This window comes from Emys orbicularis, chromosome 5 (genome assembly GCF_028017835.1).
Source record: "Emys orbicularis isolate rEmyOrb1 chromosome 5, rEmyOrb1.hap1, whole genome shotgun sequence".
NCBI classification, from domain to species: Eukaryota; Metazoa; Chordata; order Testudines; family Emydidae; genus Emys; species Emys orbicularis.
Genome location: NC_088687.1, coordinates 19236142 through 19255541, shown reverse-complemented (window position 1 = coordinate 19255541; position 19400 = coordinate 19236142).

Sequence of the window (19400 nt, the reverse complement as noted above, 5' to 3'; positions counted from 1 at the left end):
CTGGCTTCACACAGGCCCTGCCTGTTCCTGCACAGGTGAGCCTGTCCTTAATTAGCTGCCTCCAGACTAAATCTCTCCTCCTTGCAGCCTAATTAGCTGATTGGGCCCACTTGGCCTAATTCAGCTCTTGCAGGGCTAGTGTGGAGGACTCCGCCCCATCACACCGTACAACAATAAAAGTGAACAGTGATGAACCGACAAAGAAATACAATATTGTACAACAATTCATTCAAGAAAAACAAGCCATTTTTAAACTCCCATCGCTCCTGCCAAATGCCTGAAATTCCTGTACAAAGGGCTCAATCCTGCTGTTTTCACTTGTAATATTGTCGAAGTCAGTGGGATGAATGGTGTAAGAGAGGTGGGATTTGGCCCTATCTGTTTTACAGGCCCCTTGCAATTTTTAAAGCGCTCCTTGGACTGCTTGAATATTCAAAAGAAAAGAAAATGTTCTGATGGGGCTGAAATCTTGGAGGCTAAGCTCCAGCACAGCACAGGTTGTGACTGACGACAGAAGAACAGTGTTTGTAATAGAAATGTGAACTCGGAGAGTGCTAAAAGGCAGCTACAGTACTCCTGAGCTAGTATAATGTAGCCCTAGATTACCAGCTCCGACAGCAAAAGCTGAAGAAGTAATACTCCAATAGGATCCCTTTGTAGAGTTTCTCCCCAGTTGCTGTCAGAATTGGGGCAGGGAGGGAGGGAGGGGGCTGAAACTTCCCTCCATGGAGTGAGTCAGGGTTCTGTCCCCAGGCTTAAGGGATCTGCAGGAACAATGGCCTTGTGCCTTCACAAAAGCACTGGAACTCTGGTCCCCACTTCTGCACAGAGCTGATTGCCGGACTGGGGCATATAAGACCCACCACAACAAAATTCCAGTTGTCTTTAGGGCCTGATCCTGCCTGAACTTACCACCAGGTGTAGCACCTATGACTGTGAGCAGTTCCATTGACTTCAACAGCACTACTCACCTGGTGGTGAACGTGTACAGAATTGGGCCCATAGTTAATGCAGTTTATAAAACGTCCACCATTCCCCAGGCTTCGGTGCATCTAGGAAATAGACTTGAAACTAACCCAAATAAGTTTACCTTCTTAACCAAGTGTATTTAAGCTAAAAGTTTTCATATTAAAATATTTTGCATGATGGACGATCCAGGGTGTTGACACGTCCCTCTGGCAGCTTCATTTCAGAGCTGTGACATCCTTCACATTTACAACATCACCCTTACTGTGCTGGTGTTTTCACAGTATGTTGGGTTGCATTATTAGATGAGGGTTTATCACTCAGCTCAGTTAATCAGTTCAATGAAGGCAGGTATTTGTTTATCAAAAGCCTGCTTATATAGTGAAGTATTTTGCATTTTTAATATCTGATTTCTATCGTGTAGAACATTAAGCTGCAGTCACTGTGAAAGCAGTTACCACTCTGGAAATGGGAATTCACACAGTGTAATAATCCTTTTAGGGAAACAACAGTATTTAAGACACTTGCTGAAGCGTGGCTTATTTGCTTCTGTCATATACAATTTAAGAAGGGAAGGGAAGAATGAAAAGCATTGTTATCCCTTCCCGAGTGTTTTACAGAGTGCTTTTCCTTCAACATCCGCTTGTAGTATTTGCCAGTCAGCAGGGACAGATCCTCAGCTGGGGTAAATGAGCTAGCTGCACTAGAGTCACTAGAGATCTGCTGATTTACACCACCCGAGGAGTGGCACCAAGTCTGCACTGGGTTTGGGAACGGTGACCTACAGCACTCTGATCTCCTTCCCAGCACGACAATCCTGCCCACCACAGAACAAGGTTTGGGACGATAGAGTGCTCTCAGACACTAAAACTGAAACTCAGCAGCACTGTTTCTTCTACCGATGCCTGAGTCCATTTCAGTTGGCTCAAATAATTTAGTAATGCTATACTGAGTTCCGCCCTGGCAACTACTCTCAAAAAGTCACAAAAACACAACAGAAAGCCCAAAAAGCCAAATGAATTTCTCTGTGGATTCTTGCTCAGAAAGACGTGTAGTAAGAGCAAGAACATGCATGTGGTGGCTCACTGGTTCTAGGCTCTGTAGCCTACCATGGGCCACTGTAAACCCTGACCTCACTACTCTCAAAAGCTGAACTTGGCCCTTCTGAATTTTTTGTGGCACCCCCATCCCCATTCCCTTCTATTTTTTTCTCAAGGACTCTGGTCTCCAGTGAATGCTGGAATGAACTAAACCTTGTTCTTACACAGCCTGGCACGTCCCAGAACTGCCTATGACGCCAGTGCACATTCGCATGTTGAGCTCTATTGCTCCACTGGCAAGTGGACATGACAGCTCTGATCCTCTGCTTAAGAAGCACGTGGTTACAGAGTCAGAAACGTTATCTTATCTAGATATTTATATGGCCTCCGTCACAGTAGTGTCTGTGCACTTCCCAAGTATTCATGGATTTATATTTGAAACATTCCTGTGAAATAAGTAAGTATTATAATCTCTGTTTTACAGATGTGAAACTGAGGGATACGGAAATTAAGTGAGTTGCCCAAAGTCACACAGGAAGTCTGTGGCAATGCTAGGAATTGAACCCAAAGTGGCTGAATTGCAGTCCAGGGTTTTAACCACAAGATTTCTTCCCCTCCTGTATAGTACAAACTCAAAAATAACAATGTGATACATCCGCAGCTCCTACAGGCTCAAGAAGTCAAGCTTACTATAGGAAGCTTGAAAGGGTTGTTACTGAGAAGTTTTTGGAGGAGGAATTTGAAAGGGAAGAGAAGGTTGCTTGGCATACAAGAGAAAGGCACCCATTCCAAATGTAAAGGGTAATGTGGAAGAAGGCACAGAGGCAAATGTGAAGATATAAATTGGATGATTAGGAGAGAGGTGTGGGAGAAGCAAAGGAATAAGAGGACAAAGAGGAAGAACAGAGAGAAAGACAAGAGTGGAGCAGTTCAGGAACTTGAAGGCGGGGCATGAAGCTTGAAGCTGCTGTGAAAGGAAGTCAGTGAAAGGATTTGAAGATGAACATTGTGAGAACAGCAGGAGAAAATTATTTCAGCGGTGGTATTTTGGATGGACTGTAAGGGCTTGAAATGAGCTCTGAATACAATTAAGTAAATGAGTTTCAGAGGGGTAGCCATGTTAGTCTGTTTCAGCAAAAACAATGAGGAGTCTTGTGTCACCTTAAAGACTAACAAATTTATTAAAGCATAAGCTTTCATGGGCGATGGCCCACGTCTTCAGATGTATGGAGTGACAAGTAAATGGCAGTCTCATTTACAGACTGCACAATAAGGCTTCTTGGCAATAGAAATCATAGTATTCTCACACACCGGCTGCATACCACAAATGCCATTAGCTAGAAACATTCACTATTCGAGTTCTTGTTTTGTTATCTAAGAAAGTACAGAAATAAGGGGACAGTATTCATTGCTGAAAAGGCAAATCTGAGATGTCAGGCTAGTCATTTTTCAGCTTAGTGGCCTATTAGATCCAGGAGTTCAACAAGAAGGCCAGCACCCAGGGCAATATTGAAAGGTGCTGATTCAGTGCTGTAAGTGGCACTGAAACATTAAACCAACAAGAGTAATAGTCGCTTCTCTTTTTTGTTTTGTGACCATGAAAGATGTACAACAGCAACTTGATGTATTTCCAGGCCTTTTTGGATTTAATTGGAAGGCCACCCACTGTAATCATTTCCTCCTGTAATTACACAAAAGGGAGCTTCCTCCTTGTTCATTTGCATCTATTTCTTGTCCCACTTTTTTTGAGCACTATGATTAAGCACCAGTGTCTGCTGGCTTTAAAAAAAAAAAGCTGATTAATGTGCAGCAGCTGACACTGTAGCACATGCACTTATGCAAGTGATGGAAGACTCTCATATAATTGGATCAGAAATTGAATAAAACAATGCAAAATTTAATACAGCCTTTGTCTTTACGTGTTACGGTGGGACAGCTGGGAGGTCAGGGGAGTGGGAAACAAATAGGGGTGTTTTATATTCTCTGCTAGTAAAAATTTGTTTAACGCAGTCCCATGCTTAAAAGGAATGTGGTATCCCACTGTGGCAAAAAGGTAGAAAAGAGGGAATAATAAATTGGTGCCATTGACAAGATGTCATTTGTTATCTGCTTTAAAATGTCAGGTCATGTCATTGCAGTGAAATATTTTCTGTCTTGATGTATGTCTTACAAAGCAGGTTCAATGTTTGGCACATTTCGATTTCAATAAAGGAAAACAGCTTTTAATCTGGAAAGCACTGTCACTCGGAGGAAAAAAAGGCCATTTCAGACTCTCATTGGAAAGTCTTTCCACAACCCGCCCAAAACAGCCTAGTTCTAAGTGGTCCAGTTTATCCTGGATCCTGGTTTTTCCTTTTTCCTAAAGTACGCACCTACCATTCTCTTGGCAAAAGAATGCTAGCTTCCAAAGGAGCTTGGGAGTTATGACAAGTACAGCAGCGTTTCAATCATAATATAATGTTTCCCAACTCATCATGTGCCGTTCATTGGAAATACACAGGGGGGAATTTAAATAAATTATGAAATGACACTGATGACAAAAATCTATTAAACAAAGCAAAGATTTTTGCCAGGGCGGGTAAGGGGGGAGGAACGAGTGTTTGTTGGGTGCATACACGCTGCTTTTAGTAATAGATAATTACAGTTGGGTGAAATATTCATCACAAAAGCTTTTTCTCCTACAGCTGATTCTAAACACGTGCAGCTTTGTTTTTCCCTGACACCATTTTGAAATAAAATATTTTCCACTCGCTGGCTGCTTGAAAATTGATTTTTTCTTTTTTTAAACAAAAGTACTTGCAGAGTAAAGAAGAAACAGCCGACCTGGGAGCAACCCTGAGTCAGTGTCAGCAGCAAGATTAGGTTCCAGGACATGTGTCTTTGCCCACACCTGTACCAAACCCCTAGTGCGATGGTTCTTAACTTTTTTTAGGTCCATGATCAGCTAAAATCCTTGTGTAATCCAGTGTGTGTGTACAGGAGTCTGAATTTGGGGTCTGACTCCTTTGTGTGTGTGGGGGGGGGGGTATGCTCCTGACTTAAGAGCTTACGGGGTGCCAGAATGGTGTGCGGTTGCTGCGTGGGGTGTGTGCTTGTGCATTTGCACCTACATCTGAAGGTTCTCTTCCTCCCCAGCACAGCCCTCAGCATCAGGCTAGCATTGCTGCAAGAGGCTTTAAAACTGCTTCCTCAGCTTCATGTAGCAAGGCTTCTTCTGCCACAGAGATGTGCATGGTGTGGCGAAGGCAGAAGGGGGAGACCACTGATGTGATCAGCTTAAGAGTGAGGAGGATGCAACAGGATGAGGAGGAGAGGGAGTTACTCCTTCCCTCCCCTGCCCAGGTTCCTACAGGCTCATGCTGCCCTTGTATTTTGCCAGTTTTCATTCACCTTCCCTCAGTGTGATGCTTAAAAGCCAACATGCCCTTTTATTTGAGCAGGACTATCCTCGACCACAGTTCCTCCCAGGGAAGAGATGTAACATTTCAGAAGCTTAATTCACTCATCTCTGAAATGTGGGTAATGATACTTCAACCAAGCAGAATCTGGAAATATACAAGCTTTAAGACGTCCACAGCCAGATGTCTGTATGTCGTAAACTGTTAACAGTCCTATTTGGCACAAAGGAGAACTGAGGCTCAGTTCTGTTGGGTGGCTTCCCTGGAGACTGATTAGTTATTGAACTAGCATTCAAGAGATCTCAGTTTTAAACTTTCTTTTGGCACTGACTTCCTGTGTGATCTTAGGTATGTGACTGGGCCAGATTCTGCTCTCCCCTTACACCAGTATAAATCCAGAGCAACTCCACTGAAGTCAGTAGTTACTCTCTGTCTTTACATCAGCCTGACCAAAACCAAAATCTGGCCCAGCAAATCTCAGTTTTCACACCTCTTAATACAAAGAAAGTCCAGCCACCTCTTCCCACCCTATGCACCCTCCTTCTTCCCCAAAATTTCATAAGAAAACAATTTAGGGAGGGGAGGAAATCTTATAAGATGAAAACTTTCACATAGCTGTTCATAAAAGAGTCACCATTTCCTCCCTGGGCAATAAAGCAAATAACTGTGCCATCTACGTTTGCAACATTGTTGCAGATGTTAATGGTCAGATTGCAATACATAATATGGTGTGGGGACTTCAGGAAGCCTAATGTATTATTAGCATCTCATACCAGCAAGCTTTCACACATATTCCAACTAGATTTTTTTTCATATCACCCTGTACTGAATGTGAATTCCTTGAGAACACAAGACAAAGCAAACACCTTGAATTATGGCGCACCATTTGGTTTGCACTAGTAGAATAGAATTGTTTTAGCTAGTAGAAAAACAAGTGACCCAGTTGTTAACTGAAGAAGTGTATAGAGTTGGGGAGGAGGTTAGGATGGGATATATTAATTTAATGCCCAGTGCCTAAATTTACAAGAGAGATTATTATGTCTGCATAGGTGAGACAGAGATTATTCAGATTACACTGCTCTACAGCCAAAATGCTTCTGAAATAAATGTAGTCAAACTTTACTAATTCTGGGTCACTGAGAACGAAAATGATGCTTAAAATTGTTGATTGGCTCTAGTTTTCAAGATATGCTATTGGGTCAGTATATACGACCCTTGACTTGGGAATGGCGGAGGATAAGTGAGTTATAAAGGGAAGGGATCTCAATTTAAACCAGAAATGACTAAAATACATCTTTGACTGGATCTATGAATAAATCTATGACTGAGTTTGGACAGTACTTGCTTTTTAGGCAAAACAATGAATGATGCAATCTGAAGCTGGTATTGCGTCATACATGATATGAATTGCATCATGTTATTCCTAGAAGTCATGGATGATGAAATCATAACGAAGCTTACATCACTCTGCTGAACAAATTGCCCTATATCAGCTTTAGAAATCATACAGTGTCGTGCTCTCTTATTTGTCAGTGTTTAATTTTGCAAAGGGACACATTTCTGTTTAGCCAAAGTGAGCAGAGATGCCTCGTACTTGTGTGAACAGTGCAGATAACTTCTGCTAGGTTTGTGGTGAAGTGACTTTTGCATCACAAAAGCGCAGTATAACCACTATGGTTAAGAAAGCCTATCACCTTTAGTTTGGCTGCAAAATTGGAGATCAGGACAAGAGGTGGGCCCCACACATATGCTGCAACACTTGTGCAACAAATCTTCGCCAGTGGTTGAACAGGAAAAGGAAATCTATGCCTTTTGCAGTGCCAATGATTTGGAGAGAGCCAACAGATCATACCAGCAATTGTTACTTCTCCATGGTGCCTCCAGTTGGGAAAGGTGTGTCAAAGAAGAAAAAGTGGACTGTGCATTATCCAAACATTCCATCAGCTATACGCCCAGTATCCCACGGAGAAGGACTGCCGGTTCCTGAGGCAGCAGAATCATTCTCACTTGAGTCAGACGAGGAAGAGGATGAAACTTCTGGTCCTGAACCATCAATGTCACAGGACCCACATTTTCTCCCATCCTCCTCCTCTGAACCACACCTCATAACACAAGGTGAACTGAATGACCTTGTCAGGGATTTGGAACTACCCAAGAGTAAGGCAGAGCTGTTGGGCTCCGGACTACAGCAGGGGAATCTCCTGGCACATGATGTTAGGGTTTCCATGTTCCGTGACCGTCAAAAGGATCTTGTCCCATTCTTCTTCATGGAAGGTGATCTTGTAGCCTGCAACATCATCGATGGTGTGATGGCAGCCCTCAACATCGTTCACGATCCAGATGAGTGGAGACTGTTCATTGATTCATCGAAGACGAGCCTTAAAGCTGTTTTACTGCATAATGGCAATGTTTTGCCATCAATTCCAGTTGGTCATGCAGTCCATATGAAGGAAACCTATGACAACATGAAACAATTTTTGAGGTGCATAAACTATGACCAACATCAGTGGCAGCTTTGTGGCGATTTGAAGGTTGTTGCTCTCTTGCTTGGTCTGCAGACTGGATACACAAAGTACTGCTGTTTTCTCTGCAAATGAGATAGTTGTGCAAGAGATTCCCACTACATCAAGAAAGATTTGCCACTCCGACAGTCATTGGAGCCTGGGAGGAAAAGTGTTCAGCATCCACCACTTGTTGAATCAAGAAGATTTTGTTACCACCCTTACACATCAAGCTGGGTCTGATGAAGAACTTTGTCAAGGCCATTGACAAAACACAAGCAGCTTTCAAGTACCTCCGTGGAAAATTTCCAAGGTTAAGTGAAGCTAAGATAAAGGAAGGCGTCTTTGTTGGGCCTCAGATTCGTGAACTTCTTCGAGATGATGCATTTGACCATGCACTGTGTGGCAAGGAAAAGACGGCATGGAAAGCCTTCCAGTTAGTGGCAATAAATTTTCTCGGAAACAACAAGGCAGACAACTACAGGTTGTTGGTGGAAAACCTCCTCAAGGCATACAAAAGCCTTGGTTGCAACATGTCACTAAAGATACATTTTTTGCACTCTCATCTAGATTTTTTTCCACCAAACTGCGGAGCAGTGAGCGACGAGCGTGGCGAGTGATTTCACCAGGACATTGCAACAATGGAGAAACGCTATCAGGGCAAATGGAGCCCATCAATGCTTGCAGACTATTGCTGGACAGTGACAAGAGATGCTCCATTTAATGAATACAAGAGACAAGCCAAGAAGTGCCGAGTAGACACTGAATAGGACTAAACTATGTACATAATAGTTTTTTGCCTTTTGTTTCATAATAATTTTTTTTTTTTATGTATTCCAGTAGAGTATATTCTAATAGCTCCTTTTATGGACTGATCCTGTTGATGTCAATGGGCGTTCTGCCATTAACAATAAAAACATGATCAATCCCCTCCAAAAGAGATATTTTACTGCAAAACAAGCTAATAATAATACAGCCAGGCCTGCCTACTCTACATTTCAGTGTGTTGGTAATTTATATTATTAGTGAAATAGTGACTGGCTGAGAAAGATGGATATGCTGCCTTCATTTTGGGAGGTTATCAATGTTTAACACATTTGTGCTACAAGGTAAGCTGTTTTAGAATGTAGGTGTGTAGGCAGATGTGCATGTTACATAAATTTGAAAACACACACACCGTTCTCATCACTAGTAGCAACTCAGCAGTATAAATTAAAAGAAGCTACCTTTCAGTTTGACAGGTCCTCTTGTTGTGCATAACAGTTCACACTCTCACAAACTCTTCACTTGCCAGAAATTCCCTAAGGGGTTAGACTCACCAGCCTTTCCTATATTACCGTTTGAGAGGCTCATAAATGAAATAAAAAAAACCAACCCTAAAATGACCATGAATTACTCTTGTGTAATATACAATATTGGAAGCTGTTACAATCCCTAGTGCTATTGGGATACACATATTGGAAATGATGGATATGTTAACATGATGATGGCAGCCTTTGCACTGTTCACGCTGCCTGTAGGGTATGTCCCTTTCCCCCTATCATTTGTCTGACTGTTTTGTCTATTTAGATTGTAAGCTCTCATTTGTTTGTACAGTGCTAGCACTATGGAACCCCATTGGCAAACAGCCTCTAGGCACTACTGGTACAAACAAGATTGATGATAATCATGTATATATTATATATTGATAAGTAGAATATAAACAGAATAAGTTAATTTTAGCAAAAAATTTTACTTTTCTTATTGTAAAGACTATATTTTAGAAGTTTTAACATGCTTTCCTGCCTTCAAAATATAGATTAAGTGGTAGCTAGATCATTCCTAGGCTTAGTGTTGGCTCTGTGCGCTGAAGTGAATTTCACTGTCTGGGAACGTTCTTTGAACAGAAAGACATCCATATGAATGTTTCTGGAAAAGAAAAACTAGGGGGTTGAAATTACTGTAAAAATGAATCTGCAGTTCTTATTTGCATGGCTGTGTGAATTCTTTTTTCCAGTATGTCCTCAATTCCAACTGCATGGGTTAGTTCAGATGCTAATTAGAAAGTTGGAGGAGAACCATAAATATGTTTAAGCTCAGCCTGATCAGTGAATCTCCCTGCTGTGACAAAAATACAGTTTTGCTATTGGGCCAAGTCCTGAGGTCCTTACTCAAATTTTTAATTTAGTCCTTATTTGGGCAAAACTCCCATTGACTTCAATAGAGGCTTGTCTGAGTAAGCTATTGAATTTTCACTGTAAAATGCTGATAAAAAAAGAGGAAATAATATTTCCTTTTCATGAATAATGTTCCCTAGTCTTCCCCAGATACTTTGGAGCTAACTAACAGCAGTGCATCTTGTAGATCATTGAAAATATGACCATTATTTAAAAATACCACCTTAATCCTTGCGGGATATAATGGTATATACTCAATCTTAAATGCCTTCAGAAGCTTTTTGATTGGAATTAACACTACGTTGCTGTAAAAGCAATAGGCTTTAATCAAAAGAAGAAAAGTAGTGTTGTGTAATAAACTTCATGCAACATACAGTAACTCCTCACTTAAAGTTGTCCTGATTAACGTTGTTTCGTTGTTACGTTGCTGATCAATTAGGGAACATGCTCGTTTAAAGTTGTGCAATGCTCCCTTCTAACGTCGTTTGGCAGCCGCCTGCTTTGTCCACTGCTTGCAGGAAGAGCAGCCCATTGCAGCTAGCTGGTGGGGGCTTGGAACCAGGGTGGACCGGCAACCCCCTTATCAGCTCCCCCTACAGCTCCCTGCTCCCCTAAGTTCCCTGTGCAGCAGCTGCCCAGCAGGCTAGCAATTGCAGCTGTCCCTCCCCCCACTGCCATGTGTTGCTCCTGCCCTCTGTCTTGGAGCTGCTCCCTGAGACTCCTGCTTGCTGTGCAGGGGGGGAGGGGAGGAAGAGGGGAGCTAATGTCAGGGTGTCCCCCTCCCCCCTGCTCCTGCACCCCACTTACCCCATCTTCCATATAGCAGGGGGGACACACGACAGGGCTCAGAACGGAGGGAGCTTGCTGGCAGCAGCTGTGGTCTGAGAAAGCTGATCTAATTAACAAGGCAGTGTACTTGAAGGTGAAATGTGCATCTCTCACACACACACACATGGTGTGTGTCTCTGTCTCTGTTTGTGATGCTGTCTCCCCTCCCTCCATTCCTGCTGCCTTGTAGAGTGTGAGAGTTAACCCTTGAGGGCTCAGCCAATTGCTAGTTCATCATTTAGCAGTAAGGCATTCCCTGGGAAATATCCCACCTTCTGACTTCTCCACCTCAACCAAGCTTCACAATCATCATCACTGTGTACCAGTATTAAATTGTTTGTTTAAAATGTATACTGTGTGTGTGTGTGTGTGTGTGTGTGTGTGTGTGTGTGTGTAAATATATAGTCTTTTGTCTGGTGAAAAAAAATTCCCTGGAACCTAACCCCCTCATTTACATTAATTCTTATGGGGAAATTGGATTCGCTTAACATCATTTCACTTAAAGTCACATTTTTCGGGAACATAACTACAATGTTAAGTGAGGAGTTACTGTACTTAATTCCTTTAAAATTTCATTCCTTAAAGAGTAAGATACACGTGTTAGAAGCACAGATACTGCTGAAATGGTATTTTGTTTTAGAATGTCTATATCTGGCACACAGAAATTATCCCATTCAAAAATATTTGGGATCCAGTCAGGAGAAAAAAAAACAAGACTTGATTTCCCTGTTCCAAATTTTCAGGCACATCAACCTCCCGCACATTTTATGATCAAGCTCAGCTAATTTATTTCTCAGCACTTTCTTCTTTGGAGGTAAAAATAACCGCATCTCTTTAAGAGTCTACTTTCCATTTAGTTCAAATACTGACTTACCAATGCCCGTGAACAAGTGAGTTCTATAACTTAATTTTCCAAAACATTAACCTATTCTTGAATAGAGTCCAGGTTTTATATTTCATCAAGGGTGAAATTCACGCCTGTGCAAAGAGCCAGCATGAAGCGTTTAAGCACACAAAACACAGCCTAAGTAGAACTTGAATGGCATATACACCTTGTGCTGTACAGGCAGGGAATTTCACTCCAGTGAATATTTCCGTCAATACTTTCCAACCCTAAAGGAAAACATTTTAATGTTCTTCTTTGTTGTTAGAGCAGAGCTAGAAGAAATAATCTGAGGTGAATTCCTTTATCATTAACCATAGCCCACCTGAAACACACACATTAAACCTAGCAACACATTTCTCAAACCTTTCACCCTGATATTAAGACCTGACTTAGATGGGGCACAGGAACAGATCAGGAGTTACACCACTGAAGTCAATGGATGAGAAACTGATACCAGTTTTTGTCAGTGTAAATCCAGAATAATTCCATTAATGTCAATAAAGGTATTACAGATTAACACCAATGTCCGGAAACTGAGATCAGAATCTGGCCTAGGGGAGACATAGTGGTATCAAAAGAATGGATGTGACATCAGCATCTCATATAGGTTGATTTTATAATAGTGTAATTCCACTGGGCCACATTCAGAGACCTTAGTTTGTACCAGCCTCTGTATAGAACTTTGATGCCTGCAAGTCAATCACAGCAGGAGGACTGTAATTAAAAAGGAAAGGTAGAGGATTGTCAGAAGAAGCAGTTGTACTTCATCTGAGCTCCAATTGGCTATCACTGCTGTATTAATAGCACAAAGACAACATAAATTGTTCTGAATGGCAAGTAACAAGTACACCAGGAAATAGGGAAAAGTAAAGACAAACTGGCACCAGATGATGTCATCCATGTAGTGAGTTGTGCACCCCTACAGGAAGGCCCACTGAGATGTGGCCTGTAGCAGAGTGAGAGTCTTCCAGGAGATCACGAAGTCATCGGATACTGAACTGCTGGAAGAAGTAAAGGAAACATCAGGTGTTTCCCGGACTGGATGACAAATATGAACAGCTATTAAGTAGGATCAATGAGATGGAAACCCACGTGGTCAAGATGAGACAACCTGCAAAGAGCCTATAAAAGAACTGAAGCAGCAAGTAGCAATCACAGGCAAAGCAACAGAGGAGATGAAAATGATAGTGGGTAGAATTAAACCACTACAGAACTAAATCCAAGGGGGGATAAAGATTAATGAACTATACACATAGAAGGACCTTCTGAAAGCTTACCGATAACATCCTCACTGGCTGACAAAACAATATCTCCTGCCCCCATGATGAAGACAGAACATCATAGTGCAACATAAGGAAAGAAATTCTGTATGAAATGCTAAGAATCACAGATGTTCAACCCCAACACAGGTTAGAAGAAGATCTAGGTTGCCATTAAGAAAGTACTCCTTCTGGGGAACACAGAGGAACCTCTACTTTATTCTGAACCAACAAAGATGCTTATCATGCTGACAAATATTATCTCATTGTTTCCTTGTAATTCCCTGTTGGTCTGTCTATCTCCACCTCTCGTCTTACATTTAGAGTGTATGATCTTTAGAGCATGGACCATCTTTTAGCTTTGTGTTCAGACAGCACCTATTATAATGTGGTGCTATCCATGATGAGGGCTCCTAGGCCTATCATAAAACAAGTATTAATAAAGATTAAACAATATTGGCCTAATTCTCCATTGCCTTATTCCTTGTGTGGTCATTTACAGCTGTAAAAATTAGTGTAAATTGTTCCCAAATCAGAACAGTAGCACTTTGCACAGGTGTAAATGGCTATACAAAGTATACTACAGTACAGAATCCAGCTCTATTTTTTTTTGCTGGGATGAAATGAAGGAACAAGACCTCTGCAAGGGCTATCACAGAGTGACAACCCAGAATGGGATTCTAAAACTGGTTTGGAGCAAAGTGACAAAACTGATGGTCACATTTTCAAAGAGCTGAAACTCATCTGTGTGGGGACAAACAGGGAATGAAATTTAACCCCACCCCACCCAGGCAAAGGGACAGCACAAGGTCTATGCACCCTCAAACATCCTCTTTTGAGAGGTAATTTAAATTTCAGTAATTCATAGGTCTTCTGCTGGTCTTCTACACAAAAGTGAATTTCACCCTGTGCGCACACACAGTACACCCACATTTGTGGATATAAAAATGCTTTGTCATTTACATATTATTACCAATGTGTGTATGACTAAATGCCCATTTGCACATGTAATTACACAGAAGTAGATCTGTGTATGCAAAAGGTGGGTGTATACATATGCACACATTTTTTGAGCATGGACCTAGCGCTCTACTCTTTGAAAAGTTTTTCCTAATTATTTTAGGCAGCCATGTTGCAGTTAGTCTGAACTTAAAAACGGAATTTCAGTTTTGTATCAGTTCAATTGTAAGTTGTTTTAGGAGGGTAGTTTTGAAATATTCAGAACTACTGATATAAATGTAATAAGTTCCACTACGAAATAGTCTACCAGCAAATCACTTTTATAAAAGTAGATTAGATATTTACATGAATAGTAAGATCATCCACAGTAACACAAGATAAGCCATAAACCCTGATGCTTCAGCATATAAACCAAACACTAACTACCTGGGATTAGAAAGAAATTTGCTCCATGGACAGACTTTTGGATTATGATCAATTGGCCCTGTGGGGGAGATGGCACTTCTGAAGAATCTGAAACAGGTTACCAGACAAGATTGAACATTTTTCAATCTAGTACGTCAATCCAATACTCTTATGCTATTTCAAAAAGGTTCTATTGTCCCAAAGGACTGGTAATGTGTACATAAATTGCATTAAGTGCATTAAGTCTCACAATGAGATACGCATTATTTATTATCATCCTTTTACAAATGGGGGAACAGACACAAGTAGGCTATATGATTTGCCCAAGGACACTGAGCAAGTCAGTAGCACAGTCCAGAATAGAAACAGATCTCCTGACTCTCAGGTATGCTGTTTTAACTCCTAGGCAATGCTCCCTAAGGAAAATAATTGACAGTGAAATATAACCTATATACGCTTCCTCTCTCAATAGCAGAGGACAAAGTGAGGCCTTATAAAGGGCAACACATTGCAGTTGCTTTGTTGGAGCAATATGTACAGAGTTTGATATCTGCTTGGCTAACATCCTCTCCTAACTGCCTCAATATAAAAGTTACATTTGGAAAAATGTTTAAATTAATAAATAAATAATTTGAAGAAAAAGAAAGGGGAAAATAATGCTATTAGTATTATTGGAGGTTTTCTAAAAGTATATACTGAAGGGTACTAAAAGGAAGAGGTTACAGTAATACTTTAGTATAATCTTATCAACAGGACAGCAATGCAGGTGTTGATCTTTTCTAGACTCTGTTGCATAGTTTCAAAGTAAGTTCTAACTTAATAGTAATGTTTTAAACTGGAATTTCCACTATAGCAAAATAACAACAAGGAGTCCGGTGGCACCTTAAAGACTAACAGATATATTTGGGCATAAGCTTTCGTGGGTAAAAAACCACTTCTTCAGATGCATGGAGTGAAAATGACAGATGCAGGCATTATTATACTGATACATGAAGAGAAGGGAGTTACCTCAAAAGTGGAGAACCAGTGTTGACAGGGACAATTCGATCAGGGTGGATGTAGCCCACTCCCAATAATTGATGTTGAGGTATCAATTCCAGGAGAGGCAAAGCTGCTTTTGTAGTCAGCCAGCCACTCCCAGTCCCTATTCAGGCCCAAATTAATGGTGTTAAATTTGCAAATGAATAAAGGACATCATGCACCTTTCCAGCAGCACCTTTCTTCAGCAGTCTGAACACAGAAAGAGCCAACATTAGATACAATCAATTTAGGCTTGAATAGAGACTGGGAATGGCTGAGCCATTACAAACATTGAATCTATCTCCCCATGTAAGTATTCTCACACTTCTTATCAAACTGTGTGTACTGGGCCATGTTGATTATCACTTCAAAAGTTTTTTCTCTTACTTAATTGGCCTCTCAGAGTTGGTAAGACAACTCCCACCTTTTCATGCTCTCTGTATGTGTATATATATTTCCTCAATATATGTTCCATTCTATGCATCCGAAGAAGTGGGCTGTAGCCCACGAACGCTTATACTCAAATACATTTCTTAGTCTCTAAGGTGCCACAAGTACTCCGGATCTTTCTGAGAACAATGGTCCCCTCCCCTTCTCACCCCCTCACACCCCAAATAAAGTTCTCTATTAGCTCTAACTGGGGCGGAACTTTGTGGGAGGATCAAGAGGACTTTAAACAAAGGAAATCCCAAATTCAGAATTGTCAGAGATGGACAGAAAACAAAAAAACAAAACCAATAAGAAACAACAAAAATTCCAACCCCACAAACAGTCAGAAGGAAATCAGAAAGAGGATAATAAGAGATTGACTTGTCCTTAAATAAACCTATCTACAAGTTTCCAAAAAGAGAGAGAGAGAGAGAGAGAGAGAGAGAAAATCCCAAAACAACAAAAAGCATTTTTTTTCTTGTGTCAGCAGCTTCCTGTTCTTCAGATTAATCTGTGCATCCTGTAACCCGTGTGAACATATCATGTAAATCCCTCTTCTTTTTTTCTTGGTGAAAGCTTATTAAACTTAGGCAGAGGCATCTAACATATTGCGAGCCAACACGCCAGCTGGTTATACTTAAACAACTGTTTCATTTTGGCACATTATATTTAGAGCGGGAGATATACAGTATCTGTATTATTAATGCAATGTAATCTTGCAATGCCTGGCATGGCTTTTCCCCCCCCTCTTTGTTTTTAAAATCTCAAATTCCCTAGCTTGTTTCAAATGGCTCTTTAGACCTTCACCCAAGGTTCTTTGTAGGGCATAGTAAAAATGTGCCTCCAACATGGTTAAAGCATATCACTTTCTCTTCTTGATGCTAATGATTAGTTTCCCCCCCCCTCTCCGGGGTAGATTAACATATACATCCTGAAATTCATTATATTGACATTGATGATGTGTGATATTCTGTGGGTCTTGTTCATGTGAAGCCTGATTTTACAGAAATACATAGCAACGGCTGCTCCCATTGACTTCAGTGGGAGCTGCAGGTGCTTGCTTAGCTGTTCTGAGAATTGGAGCCACATTGTATTGGATACACTGGGCGTGATCCTGAGAGGGACTAAGCTCTTGCACCATTCCTGTAGTTCAAACCGGAGTTAATTCAGGGAAGTCCTATGGCCTGTGTTGTACAGGAGGTCAGACTAGATGATCTCAGTGGTCCCTTTTTAACAGGAGGAAGGATAGTGATATAGTTAAGGAATAGGACTGAAAAGAGAAACCTGAGTTCTATTACCAGCTCTGGGCAAGTCACTGAGCCTTTATGCCTCAGTTCCCCGATGTGTAAAATGAGGATAATAATACCCATCACATAGGAGAAATCTGAGGCTAAACTAATGAATGTTTAGTGCATGGTGAGATCCTGGGAAAATGGCTATGTAGAAGTTCACAATACAACTTATTTGTACTGGGCCATATCATAACAATTGTTTGCAAGTAAACTGATGTTATAGTTTGGGCCTTCATTATTTTAATTTGCAGTCAAAATGACTAAATTCTGCACTGAACCAAATTAAGATTTGTCGCAAATTTCCCCCAGATGAAATATTCTCCTGGGGAAATTTTGTTGCTTTCTTCCAACCCCATATCTTTTTAGATTCCAAGGCCCGAAGGGACCATTGTGATCATCTAGTCTGACCTCCTGTGTAACACAAGCCATAGAACCTCCCCAAAATAATCTCTACTATCTCTTAGAAAAACATTCAGTCTTGATTTGAAAATTGGCAGTAATGGAGAATCCATCATGACCCTTGGTAAACTGTTCCAATGGTTAATTATGCCACTATTAAAAATGTTATGCCTTGTTTCCATTCTGAATTTGTCTAGCTTCAACTTATAGCCATTGAATCATGTTACATCTTTCTATGCTAGGTTGAAGAACCCATTATTAAATATTTGTTCCCAATGTAGGTACTTACAGACTATAATCAAATCACCCCTTAATCTTCTCTGTTTAGCTACATAGATTGAGTTCCTTGAGTCTAGCACTATAAAGCAGGTTGTCTAATCCTTTAATCATTTTCACGGTTCTTCTCTGAACCCTCTTCAATTTTTGTAGTGAAATTTGCATAGGGCATGGGGCGGGGGGGAGGGGAAATCACAAAATGTTTCTCACTAATATCTTTTTGTTTTGTAAACACAAACTATAAAAAGAAAAATAGGAAAATCACTTGGTGTTACCTATACAGGGATATGGAGTCCAGATTAGATAGCCCTGATTGTTGGCCACTGAATTTCTAAGAGAAACAATAGGGCAACTAACATGGTACTGGTCTTTTCCTCCTGTTAACAATCATCATCATCTCCTCTGTGGAGATCTACCTACACCAAAAGATTGCTGCCTTATTGTCCAGGCTAAAATATTTTGGCCTCTCTATTTTTTTAATCAATTGGTCCATGGGAAAGAATATTTTGCCCTATTATATTCTGCAGGGCAGATTCTGATCTCATTTATCCTTTTGTAAAGCTGGAGTAGCTACCTCGGTTTCAGCTGAGTTACTCCAGATTTACACAAATAAACTGAGATCTAGCTCTCTACCTAATATGAGCTATTTGAATTCACTACTGCATTTCAATTGGTACAGTAGGCTTGATGGCTACACCACTCCATAATGAAAATGAATTGAATTATATTCCACATGGAACATAAAGGAAGAACCTTCCATGGGCAGGTGCAGACACTTCATCAACTCTGCCTTTGGTACAAAGTACGAGAGCATGGTTTTCAGAGCTGCTGGACAGTCTCAGTTCATCATCACTGCCCATTATTATGACATAAGCTTATTCAATATACTAATGGGTAGTTTGAAAGACCTTTAAATATGCTCTGCGTGATAATTTTATTAGCTTTATGCATACAATCTTGGACATTTGATTACTGGTGTGGAAAAAAATATAAATACAAATTATAAAACAATTACACTCAGAGGAGATGAAGGCAATATTTGACTACCTCCAGTAGAATAGCCTGTGGTCACCTATTCTATAATGTGTGATCTTTTCAGAAATTTAGCTATCTGGCTTTAGGTTTCAAAAAATCTGACACTATCTATAAGTAACTATTGAAGGCAGAGGTTATAGCCCCAAACAGCTAGCATAAGCTCCCAGTTCCACTAATCCAGACACACACACACTGTTTTAAGAAAATTTTGATCTCTTATCTCAATAAGCCTTCATTATAAACTCAACTGAGATGGTGACTGCTCAGTGTTGCCATTTAGGATTGAGCATCCTGCCTTACGTTGTCTGTGTTGAAGTAGAACATGTTGAAATAAGATTGTAGAGCTACCGTCCCCCTTAGGGCCTCCAAAAGAACAAGATGTGCAACACACAATGCTATCCCAGCAAACAAAACTTAAAGTAGATACATTACTGCCCACCTATACAAGGTCTCACATTTAGCACAGAGAGTTTGTCAGCTCCAGAATGTTCTAAAAACACTGTTTTCTCAAAGATCACCAATGCAATAAATACATATATATGTATAACCG